The sequence below is a fragment of the Trachurus trachurus genome, assembly GCF_905171665.1.
Source record: "Trachurus trachurus genome assembly, chromosome: 10".
In the NCBI taxonomy this organism is placed as follows: Eukaryota; Metazoa; Chordata; class Actinopteri; order Carangiformes; family Carangidae; genus Trachurus; species Trachurus trachurus.
This window is the reverse complement of record NC_139894.1, coordinates 21292064-21303001: the sequence shown is the minus strand read 5'-3', so window position 1 is coordinate 21303001 and position 10938 is coordinate 21292064.

Genomic DNA, 10938 nt, shown 5'->3' with positions numbered 1-10938 from the left:
AGCTCGGGAAGGTGTGTGTTTGCATATGTGCAAGCAGGGGCCACAACATGGCAGGATGGAAGCGCGAGAGCCAACAGGGTGCATGATCATGATAACAAGCCATTAACAAAATAATTTGTTGTTTGTCTGCATCAAATATAGGTATTGATGTAACAACGCTATAGGCGGGAGAGCGTCATTCATCGGTGCCTTCGAAAAGCATCAGAAATCACAGTTTGGGGTTAAAACGAGGTTAGAAGAACTTCAACAGTCAGCGTGAGTCGTATGGTTTTATCTTATAGTCAGAGCTGGCCCAAGGCATAAGCAAATATAGGCAACTGCTTGGTGCCCCGTGACCATATAGGGGGGCCGCCAAAGGGCAAGTCATTTTTTTAAATTGTAGTGCGTAACTTCTGTCGAACCTTGGAGAAACTCTGCGTAAAAACTGTAATTGTTGTTGCACTTTGCTGTTGCAAAACCAAAACTTTTAAAGAGCAGATAATGTGTTTACAGTAAATGCACCTTTAGTGCCATTTCAGAATAAAAACCATAGATGGGTAAAAATCTGACAGGATATGATGATTCATAATGACAGTTTAAAAAAATGAAATAGTATTATTGGCAGTAATAGAGGGCACCAAAATAAGGATTTTGCTTCGGGCCCCATGGAGGCTTGGGCCGGCCCTGCTTATAGTAATGTACTAATTCCTCTGTTTGATTTTGTTGTTAATCGTGGGTGTTCGCAGTGGTATAAAATGAGCCTGTACAGTGATTTTATGCTCCATTGGACCCACGTCGAGGTTCATGACCTTTCAGCGCCGCAGTTAAATGAAACTCATTAGCGGCTAAATACTCGGTGAGGCATTCTCAGAGTTAACGTATTCTTCATTTTTTTGTCAGCGGAGCTTCTTCACATTGACCTCCTTTAATTAAATCCCAAATTAGAGCTTGATTGTCCAGTTTGTAACGGTGTCACGGCGAGCTGTTCCCCCTCATAAATCATGTATGATTTGTCAAAGATCATGACATCATAAATTAAGTTTAAAGGTGAATTGTTGGCCTGAGGGGGTTTTCAGGTTACATGACGTGTTATTTTTACTGTCCTGTCTGGACGCGGGACGGGGGAGTTTTACACGTACATCACCTGCCGTAGGTGTGAAGTACACAGAGTGGCGTGCTGTTGGAGGGCTCTCAGGCGCTGAACACGCAGCAGCTTAAACGTCCTTTATCCGACACAGGGCCCTTTCGACACGCTGCATTTTAATGGTATTGTGCTACCATTTAGAGATCAACGCGAGCCTCACCATGCACACGCTGATGTGAGCTGTTTGTGGATGAGATGCATCTTGGGAAATCTCTTTAATGAACGAATGCAGTATGGAGAGCAGCGGAGCAAGCTTTCCGCTTAACAGTCACATCTCTAACATACTAAGGAATGCATGGCCACATTTGGCATTTAAAATGTTATCCTTTTATCATTAGTCTCACTCTTCCTCGCCGTCTTTCTCCCTGCTTTGTCTTTCTGTTTCTCATCCTGCTTTTGTATGTTTTAGCTCCATAACTAGGGCTGTGGCAGACACTTTGCCGGCTGTTTTTCCAGCCTTAATAATGCATAGATGTTGTGGGTGATGTGGCAAAGGCATCTTTGTTCAGGGAATCCCTGGTGTGACACAAATTGATGAAGTGATAGAGATCTATGAGAATCCAGCTTGTTATGAGGGAGCCGGGGCCATTTACAAGGTGGGTGTGGGTGGGGAGGGGTGTAAGGGGGCAGATAGAAGGCAGAGGAGGGAGGGAGGGGCGCAGCAGGTCACCGAAGACCAGCCACCGACTCTCATTTAAAAAACGATCGAGGATGACAAAGGTTCGCTTTCATCCGGGGTTGGGGAAAGGAACAGAGAAGTGATCATTATACAACATACGCATACACCCCCACGTGCACACACATTCACACAGTTCAGTGAGTCTGCTAGCCTCAGCTCAAACCTCTGTGAATTAAAAGTCTGACCAGAAAAAGCATTTATGTGCAATATGTGCAATAAGAAGGTGTGTGGGTGGGTGGGCTGCTGTCTTAATTGGGAATTAATGAGGGGGGTAGGATGAGGTAGGAAGTGAGGGATGGGAGGAAGTTAGAGAGAGCAAGACAGAGGGAACGAGGGGGGAGGGGGATTACCATGCACTAGTATATTGAGTGGGAGGGATTCTCCTTTCAGTCCCATTTTCAGGTGGATGGACGGGGCAGGACACTCCCAGGAAGCAGCAGCCGCACCCTTCCTGTCCGCACATGCAGGATGATGCTGAAGACTTCAGGACGAGTAAAACAGTGAAAGACAAAAGAGCACCAGTCCTGACGTCTAAACTGTTAGGTGCAGCAGTGCAGTGTTGCCTCAACAGTGTCGCTGTTTTGTGGACAAACTGCCAAGTGTCTCTGCAATTTTCCTCCGAATTGTAGGAGTTTATTTGCAGCAGAGCTGTGAGTCAGTAGGGACTGCTCCACTTTCACCCATAATCTCTCATTTTCATACGCATCAGAATACATTAAAGAGAAATAAGACCATGCCATATATTTCATCGCTTTTGCCTGTAAAAACTACTAAATATACAGTAGTTTCTTTCTTTCTTTCTTTCTTTCTTCTGTCCTTTCGTTTCTGTTTCCACAGCATCTTCGTTGGTTCCTTTCTCTCATCTATATTTATGTACTCCATATTGAAAAGTTCTTTTGCCTTCAGAGCGAAGCTGTGCGTGGCTCCTCACTGCAATTACTGATTAATTACAGGGAATTAAAGCAATTAGAACTGCAGAGATATACAATTAACGAACACACGCTTCATGACGCCACACACAGGCTGTGCAATCACTAGATTGCAATGCAAATACCTCTCTCTTTTAATCTCTCACAGTTTTTCTTTCATTTTCTCGTCCTGCTCCAGCATCTCCCCAATATGTACTCCACAAATACACACACACAGGCGTGCGCACACACACACACAGAAAAGGGTGGGGGAAGGTTTTCCAGTTCATTAGATAGTATTTAATTTAAAAACACCTCTGTGTTGAGGGAGATGTGAGTCTCCCCAGGGGATGAAAGCTGAAGCTGGAGTGGGCGATGAGAAAAGGGATTCCTCCATCTGTCCCACTCAGTCCGACAAACTGGAGAAAGCAGACACCAGGAGCGGCTCGTCAGCCAGGGGAAAAGAGAGTTCTTTTTGATGCCATTTGAACTGTCACTATAAATACAGAGCAGTGACAAACTGATTTATTGTAATAATGAAATTATACACTGAATTCAAACAGATTTCCTCTTTCCAATAGCTCGTTGAAATGGACTTTGGTTGTTTTCCAATCTTACCAGCCACACAAAGCAGTTTACACTATAAACCACGTTCATACACACATTCATGTATGTGCAATGCTTTTCTGCCACACACACACACACACACAGATTCACACACAGATGTTACATGTGTGGAACTGTGTGTTCAGTATCACTTCCACAGGTGGACGGAGGAACTGGAAATCAAACCACCGACCTGCAGGTAAGTGAACAACCCACTCCGACCCCTCAGCCACAGCTGCGCCAGGTTTGAAGACTCACTGTCAACGACGTCAACATGTCGACCTGCTATGGTGTCAGACAGGTGATGGGCAACATAACACTGGGATGTAGTTACAGTGTTTCTATATGACGAACACTAACTGATGGCAACCAGAGGGAGACAGAAGATCTACCTGCCACCGCCTCTAATGGACTAACTAACATTTTAAATCTAATTTGTACAGAAATGTGTAGAAAGGACGTGTTGTGGTTTTTCAGTATGTGCCAGACTATTTGTTGAATATCTTGGCTGGGTGGCATCTCAACTGGTTGCCTGGCAGCCTGTGACAAGATAACTCCAGGAAGTTAATTTTTAAACTTGATGATAATTATTATTATCATTTTAATTATCTTTTTCTGTTATCTGTACAGTTTTTCTTCACTTTCCTCATTCTCATTTATTTATATTCTTCAGCAGATTTTTCTATTTTTATTCTACATTCTTTCAGTGAAAGGAAATTTGCATCATGCACATTTGCATGTGTACAAAATCACCTCTCTTAATAAAAGATATACCAGTCACCCACACAGTAGGTATATTTCTGCACTATATCAACATCCTTCTTTGCCTTTCAGTTATAGCTTATTCTCTGTGTTGACTTTTCCTCACTATATTACCTGTTATGTTTGGCCTTGTCTTAAAAACATATTCATGAAAGAAAGGAGACCGAGTGTGCAGTTTAACTATTCCATCACACTGAATTACTGTGGTGGCCTTCCAGTTTAAAGGTCAGGCCATGAACTGCAATGTCTGCAGTTTGGCTACTCCTTCGTTTCCAGCCTGTCCCTATCACATTACAACAAAAAGTGACAGAAGGTTAACTCTTAACTTGTTTTTATAAGATGCATTAAACAAGTCCTGCTGTGATGTCAGACAGGTGTTGGGTGACATAATGCAGCTAGCAAATCAAAAGCTTCATTCAAGTGTCACTGGATGAAAAATATCCTGCAGGTAACGTCAACAAAACAACAACAGAGAACAGGCTACACCTCTGATCTGTCCTGATCCCAAAACCAGGCATATATTTATTAACTTATTGAAAAAAAGAAAAAAGATATTCACCCATGAAGGCGTTGCGGTGGCTCAGCTCTCCTGTGTTTGCCTGGGTTTCCTCATGACTCTCTCCCTACCTCCCACACTAGGAGAAATATTGTTAGGTAAGAATCTGAATATGACTATGAGAGAGCGTTTGTCTGTCTGTGATGGCCCTGTGACTGACTGACTGCTGATCTTTTCAGAGTCCCTGGTGACTGTGAAAAGGATTGAGTGGGTAGAGACTATAAATGAATTCTTGACTTTCTCACCCAGTTTGGCGGAAATGTGATTGTGCAAGTGTTTCTGAGGCTGTGGTTAGCGTGAATCACCGGGAGTTACTGCTACAAAAACTGATTTCTATCATCCGTTCTGCCGGGACTCAACAAATCATTTCAAACGCAGGGAAAGATGGTGGCAGAAGCACAGAGAGCACGGAGTAGTAAACACACCTTTCACTGAACTAATATGGGCATAAACTGTACTGTTATTGTACAGTAAATGAAAACTGACAGCGATAACTTTGACAGCCTGAAGACAAGAAAAGAGAGATCTGCAGTTTCGGGGGCACTCATCGTCCCGTCTCTCGAGTTTTCACAACAATAACACAGGTTGGCAGTGAGAAGTGAATAATTTTGAAAAGCAGAGGGGTTGAAGGAAAAACAATTTGTGTAAACAGGAGAATGAAAAAACAGTAAAATAAATAAAACCTGAAGAGGAGAGATTGATAGGTGACAGGATGCTCCTATGCTCTGTCTCTCTCTCTCTCTGTCTGGCACTAGGAGTGTGATGCCCTGAAGCGATGCCCACGGATACACTCTCCCCCCCCCCCACCCTCTTTACTTTTATTCAACAAAAAAGAAAACCATCTCCTCGACTCCAATGAACTTTGAGCTCTCTCTTTGCCTTTTTAAAAAAACTTTTCTTGCCTGTACAAATTCATCCTGTGCACCTAGACTTACCAAAACTGTACATTACAATGAATCTTATTTTTAATTGGTTTACATTAATTCCACAACAGACCTTCACATCCTCACAAGAGCTTATATAAAAGCTGAAATATTCATATGCATACATATCTTTCCCTTTAATTTTTTTTTGCCTAGTTTCAAAGAGGAACATTTTTCTGCACTTTAGGGTTTGCTATATTTATGAGGAGGGCAGGAAGTGTCCCCACAGCAACACAGTGACTCATCCCAGGGTCTCGCTGCAGGGAGGAGAAGAACCTCAGACCACACACTCACACCTGCTGCAACACACACAAACAAACACACATGCAAACACACATGGGAGGAAGGGAAACATTATGGTTGAAGAGATGAGGTCAGTGTTCTTAGAAAGAGGAAGAGGAGAGTCATCCTTACAGTCAGCGAGACAAAAGAGGGAAACTGTTTCAGAGATGAAATAAAAAGTGATTATTGCTGAAACCTCAGTGATTAGCCTGGTGTGTTTATTTGGGACAAAGTGGAGGATTTACCATTAAATCTGTCTAAATCCTTTCCAGCGGACTCAAAACCAGAGGAAAAGGGAAATGAAAACAATCAGCTAATGGAAATAAGCTCAGGTTAGTATGCCACTGGTAAAACACACAATTCATCAAGCACAGATGTATTCAGTAACAAAGGGCTCCAGGGCTGTGCTGCACACCTATGCTAACAATGACAATGCTAAGATGTTTAGCTCCTTCATGCCCCTCCGTGGTCCTAGTCAGACATCGGCCTCTTACTCCCATGACGTAAAACTTGTTTGGTTTGATATATAAACCTCCGATGACGGTGTGCTGCTGTTCCTCATCTCATCCCCGGTGTGACAGGTGGTGACTGTCATGAGCGACGTTCAGGTATTTTACATTTTTTGAGTCCAGACAAAACCTCCTCTATGATTATTTTTTCAATTTATGTGTGAAAAAAAAATTAATACCTGGAGCTGTAGGAACATCGACTCTCACATCCTCATGGAAAAGTCTAAATCAGGCCATATGCTCTGCCCACCACTGCTGCTTAGATTGACAGGTCAGTGAAACAGCAGTATACATCAATGTGATCAGGAGAGGAAAAATTAATTAAAGGGCTTGTGATATGCCTTCTATACCCCCTACTATTTAGTTAGCAAGCTGGTACTGGGGTTATATTTGTGTGTTTGATGTCATCATCTGACCTAAAGTAGCAGAGTATCACCGTCTGCAGCTGGTGAACTGGCTATAACATTGTTTGGTGCTCTCTTCATGTTAGCATCATGTTTTGTATGTACCCATATGAAGGGCTAAAAACCATGTTTGTTAGCACAGTGGATTTATTTGGTTGGATTCATGAAAATTTGGTTGGATTCTGAAATGCTATACAACCAACCTTCCTGGTTGGTTATCTTACCCATGGTCCTCTCCTCTATCACTGTTGTTTTGTAGAGACAATCTTAACACAATGTTATGTACTATGTTTGTGTGCAGTTCATGTCATTTGTTTGATGAGATTTTATATTTTAAGATTTGTTTTGCCTCAGCTATGAGAAAGAGTATTCACTTCCACGCTGTGTAAGACCGTCTGGATGAACACAACTGTGTTGAAGCCTGGGGAGCGGTATGCGTTCAGAGGAGCGTATGTGTTTTTCTGTTGAGCTCAAACATCCACAGTCTCTCTCCAGCTCTCCTTATTCTACCTTTGATTGAAAATATTGAAAAAACCCTCTGTTATAATTTCAGACAGCCCAAGGTGATGAATTCAAGTTGACAAAAGTTCACAACCCAGAGACATTCAGCTCACCACATATGAAAAAGCATCAAATTCACGTGTTTTGAGGAGCTGGCTCCAATAAATCTCTTTTCAACATTTCATCAGAAAACATTCAATATTTGTGAAGATATTTCAGTTAGGACCCAAGTGGTGACAGGCCAACAGACAATAGCCATCCCTCAGGCTTGGGTAAAAATGAACCAAGAGTATAGGCAGCTTAGGAAGGGGGCGCTCAGAATCATATCATGCCATCTATTTTCTTACTGCGACCGTCTACATCTGTCACTGTGATCAGGAGATTTACATGAAGGTCGTGCCATCACATGCAGACCTGCCTCAGATCTGTCACCAAACACGCCACAATTTTGCAGCAATGAAAGTATGTATGCAAAAAAAAAAGACAGAAATGACAAGAGTCCATTTTCATCCTCTATTTTCATCTCTCTGTTAATCCTTGCTCCTCTTTGCACGCAAGCTGCAGAATACCTTAACTATACTGTAAATGGAATACTGTTTAGCATCTCCCTCCCTCCTCTCCTCTCCTCTCCTCTCCTCTCCTCTCCTCTCCTCTCCTCTCCTCTCCTCTCCTCTCCCCTCCTCTCCTCTCCTCTCCTCTCCTCTCCTCTCCTCCTGCTGTTTCCCACTGAACAGTTTAACACATAATGACCGCACAGCTGTATACTCACACAAACGACATCTAATGCATTCAGTTCTGATAATGTGCGCTCTGGCATGTTGCATTTCCATACTGCTGCTTAGTACATCACCGTCACAAGAAGTCATTATGGTAATACGGCACCTGAGGGAAGGGAGACGGAAAGAGGGAAGGAGATGCCAGTGAGATGGAGGGAAGGGAGAAGATGGAAGAGGGCGGGAGGGAGACTTGTGCACGGATTGGAGAGGGGTAAACGGGTGCTTACTGGTGAGATTGGTGTGCAAGGACAGGGTGATGTGACAGGGTGATGAAGTGAGTTTGCTCACAGGCAGAAAATAGAAAAGTGAAACAGTGGCTTCTGAACTTAAACAGGGAGGCCGGTGTTTATGCTCGCTAACATCTTCTCCTGCTTCCTCTAATTGGAACACATTATGAAACTTCAGGAATCCATCTCCTCGCACACTTTAAAACACATCTCCTTGATTTGTGCAGGACAGTGGCTTTTAGTCCAGTCTTAACTTGTTTAAAACTGGTCCGAACAAAAAGTCTTTGTCACCACCACTCAGCTGTCACTCCCCCCACATACTTTATTATACTCATTGCAGTAATATTACACGTACTCCTCCTCACTGTCATTTGCAGGTCCAGCTAATATATTATATAGCTAATGTATTTTTTGCCTTGTAACAATCAAACGTCCACATTTTATGAACTTATATGAAAGACATAGCTTTGTAAAAATCTGAGATTGTTTATAATAACAGTTTTGGTGTTTTCTATAAACAACGAGTAAGTGGATTCAGCCATAATTTGATTTTGTAACAGCCCATCTCAGACAACTTATTTTTACAATACTGCATTGGTTGTATCTGTATTTATACAAATCAAAGCCTGCAACCTATAGACCAGAGATCAGACTACAGGTGTTTAACATACATACATACATGTATATTGCATTTACATATAATCTATTTCATTTGAACAGTGAGAAGTTAAAATTTTATTTTAGGTTTTGTAATTCAATCTGTGGATGTTATTTTGACCAGGGCGCGCTCACTCCAAACAGAGATTTACTTCAGCGAGGAACTTTCCCGGTTAATAAAAATAGATAACAGAGAAACTTTTAATATCAAAAAGTGAGGACTATACATTTGTAACACTTGCAACAATAGATCCTTCAGGACCTGATGGGCTTTTTACAAATGGTGACAAGTGTTTTTCCCATGAAAGGCAGCTACAACACCATAAATGCAACTTTATCACCTCTGTTGCAACATCACTCTACATGCCAGTAAGTCTCTCATGATCCTTCGCTCTCCATCGTCCTGTCACTCGCTCTTTCACCATTATCACAGTCTCACCTTTCCTCTTCTCCTCTCTCTTTAGGTTTCAATCTCTCTCCATCCTTTTCTCTCTCTCTTTCCCTCAGTCAATAACACACAGTGACAGCTTATGTAACATGCCAAGTTCCAAACTGAACTCAACTCTCCTTGATCTGCAGCCTTTTCCCTCTTCTAAATGACTCACTTCTGTTATAACACTTCAGCCTGAGTGAGAGACACAGCGGAGAGGGCGGGAGGAGGGGTGGCAGACAGAGACATGACATGAGAGGAGAGGAAACGCAGGTTTAATTATTCATACCTACTGCAGCAAAAAGAGAGCGAGCGAGGGAGAGAGAGACATTTGGAAAGAGACGGCGGGAGAGAGAAAGAGAGAGAGAGGGATTGACCCAAATGGGAAGGTATTCCTAGTGCAGTAGTGCACTCTGGGAGCCAAAGCTGTGCCACCCCGGGGCCATGGGTGTGAGGGAACTCTGCCATGAGCTGCCAGAAGACCTCGGAGAGGAGCAGGGAGGGAGGGGAGAGAGATATTCATGAATTCTATGATAACTCGCCCATTAGTTTTATTCTGCTTCCCTAACGCACTTTCGCTGTTATCTATGTTCAATCCGCTTTTTACTTTCCCTCGAGTCCAACACACCCTACTAACATGAATGCTGCGGAGACCGAGTCTGAGTTTTCTCCGTAATGCTCGCTGGGGACCGCGTCCTCCAAGGTGTGTGCGTCTGTCTGTGTTTTAAATGTGTGTGTACAATGCACTTATGAGGAAGGGTGAACATGAACCGGAGGACCAAAAAAAATCCTGTCGCCCCCCCCCCCCCACTTTGGAGATGATTCATCCCAGAGCTGGCTCCGTGCTGCTGCTGCTGCTGCTGCTGCTGCTGCTGCTGCTGGGGATGAGCGCTGAGAGAGCGCGGGGCCTCCCCGCTCGACGCTGGTGCTCCCCTGAGACGAACTCCCTTTCATCTCCGTGTCTCCTCAGGGTGCCCAACAACAAACCACCAGGAAAGAAACATGGAAGAAGTAGTTTTGGCCCAGGAGCGGGCGACGGCAAAGCTTGAGCATTCCCAGCTAGAGGTCAACCTGCTCTGTTTATCTTTGTTTGGCTGGCGTGTTCGAGAACTGGTTGTCAACATAACCCCCTCTACCCACCCACCCCTCCACCTCCCATTGTACTACCAGAGGTTATGGATGTGAAAGAGAGGAGGTTGTATGTGAACGTCAAAGCACAATTGTCTTTATTTTTGTCTCTGATCCTTTCGCTGCAAGCAGCGGCAACTGCCTGGACGAGGATGTTGAAACTTCTTAATATTTCAGAAGAAGGAGAAGGAGAGCGTGAGCCTGTGTGGTAGTAGCCCAGCTGATTAGCAGTGATGTCTCTTTGTTGATAGTGGGAGTGAGGGAGGATGGGAATGGGAGGAAAAGAGAGGGAGTTTTACAGAGATGAGTTGTGGCAGGTGTTGGACAATGATGGGAACAAAAGAGAGATTTGAACATTGCACTTCAAAAAACTCTTTCCCCTTTCTATTCTGTGTGAGCCCTGCCTCATCCACCGCTGAGTCTTTCTTCCTCTCCCTCCTTCCTCTCTTAATTGCTGCTTGCCGAAT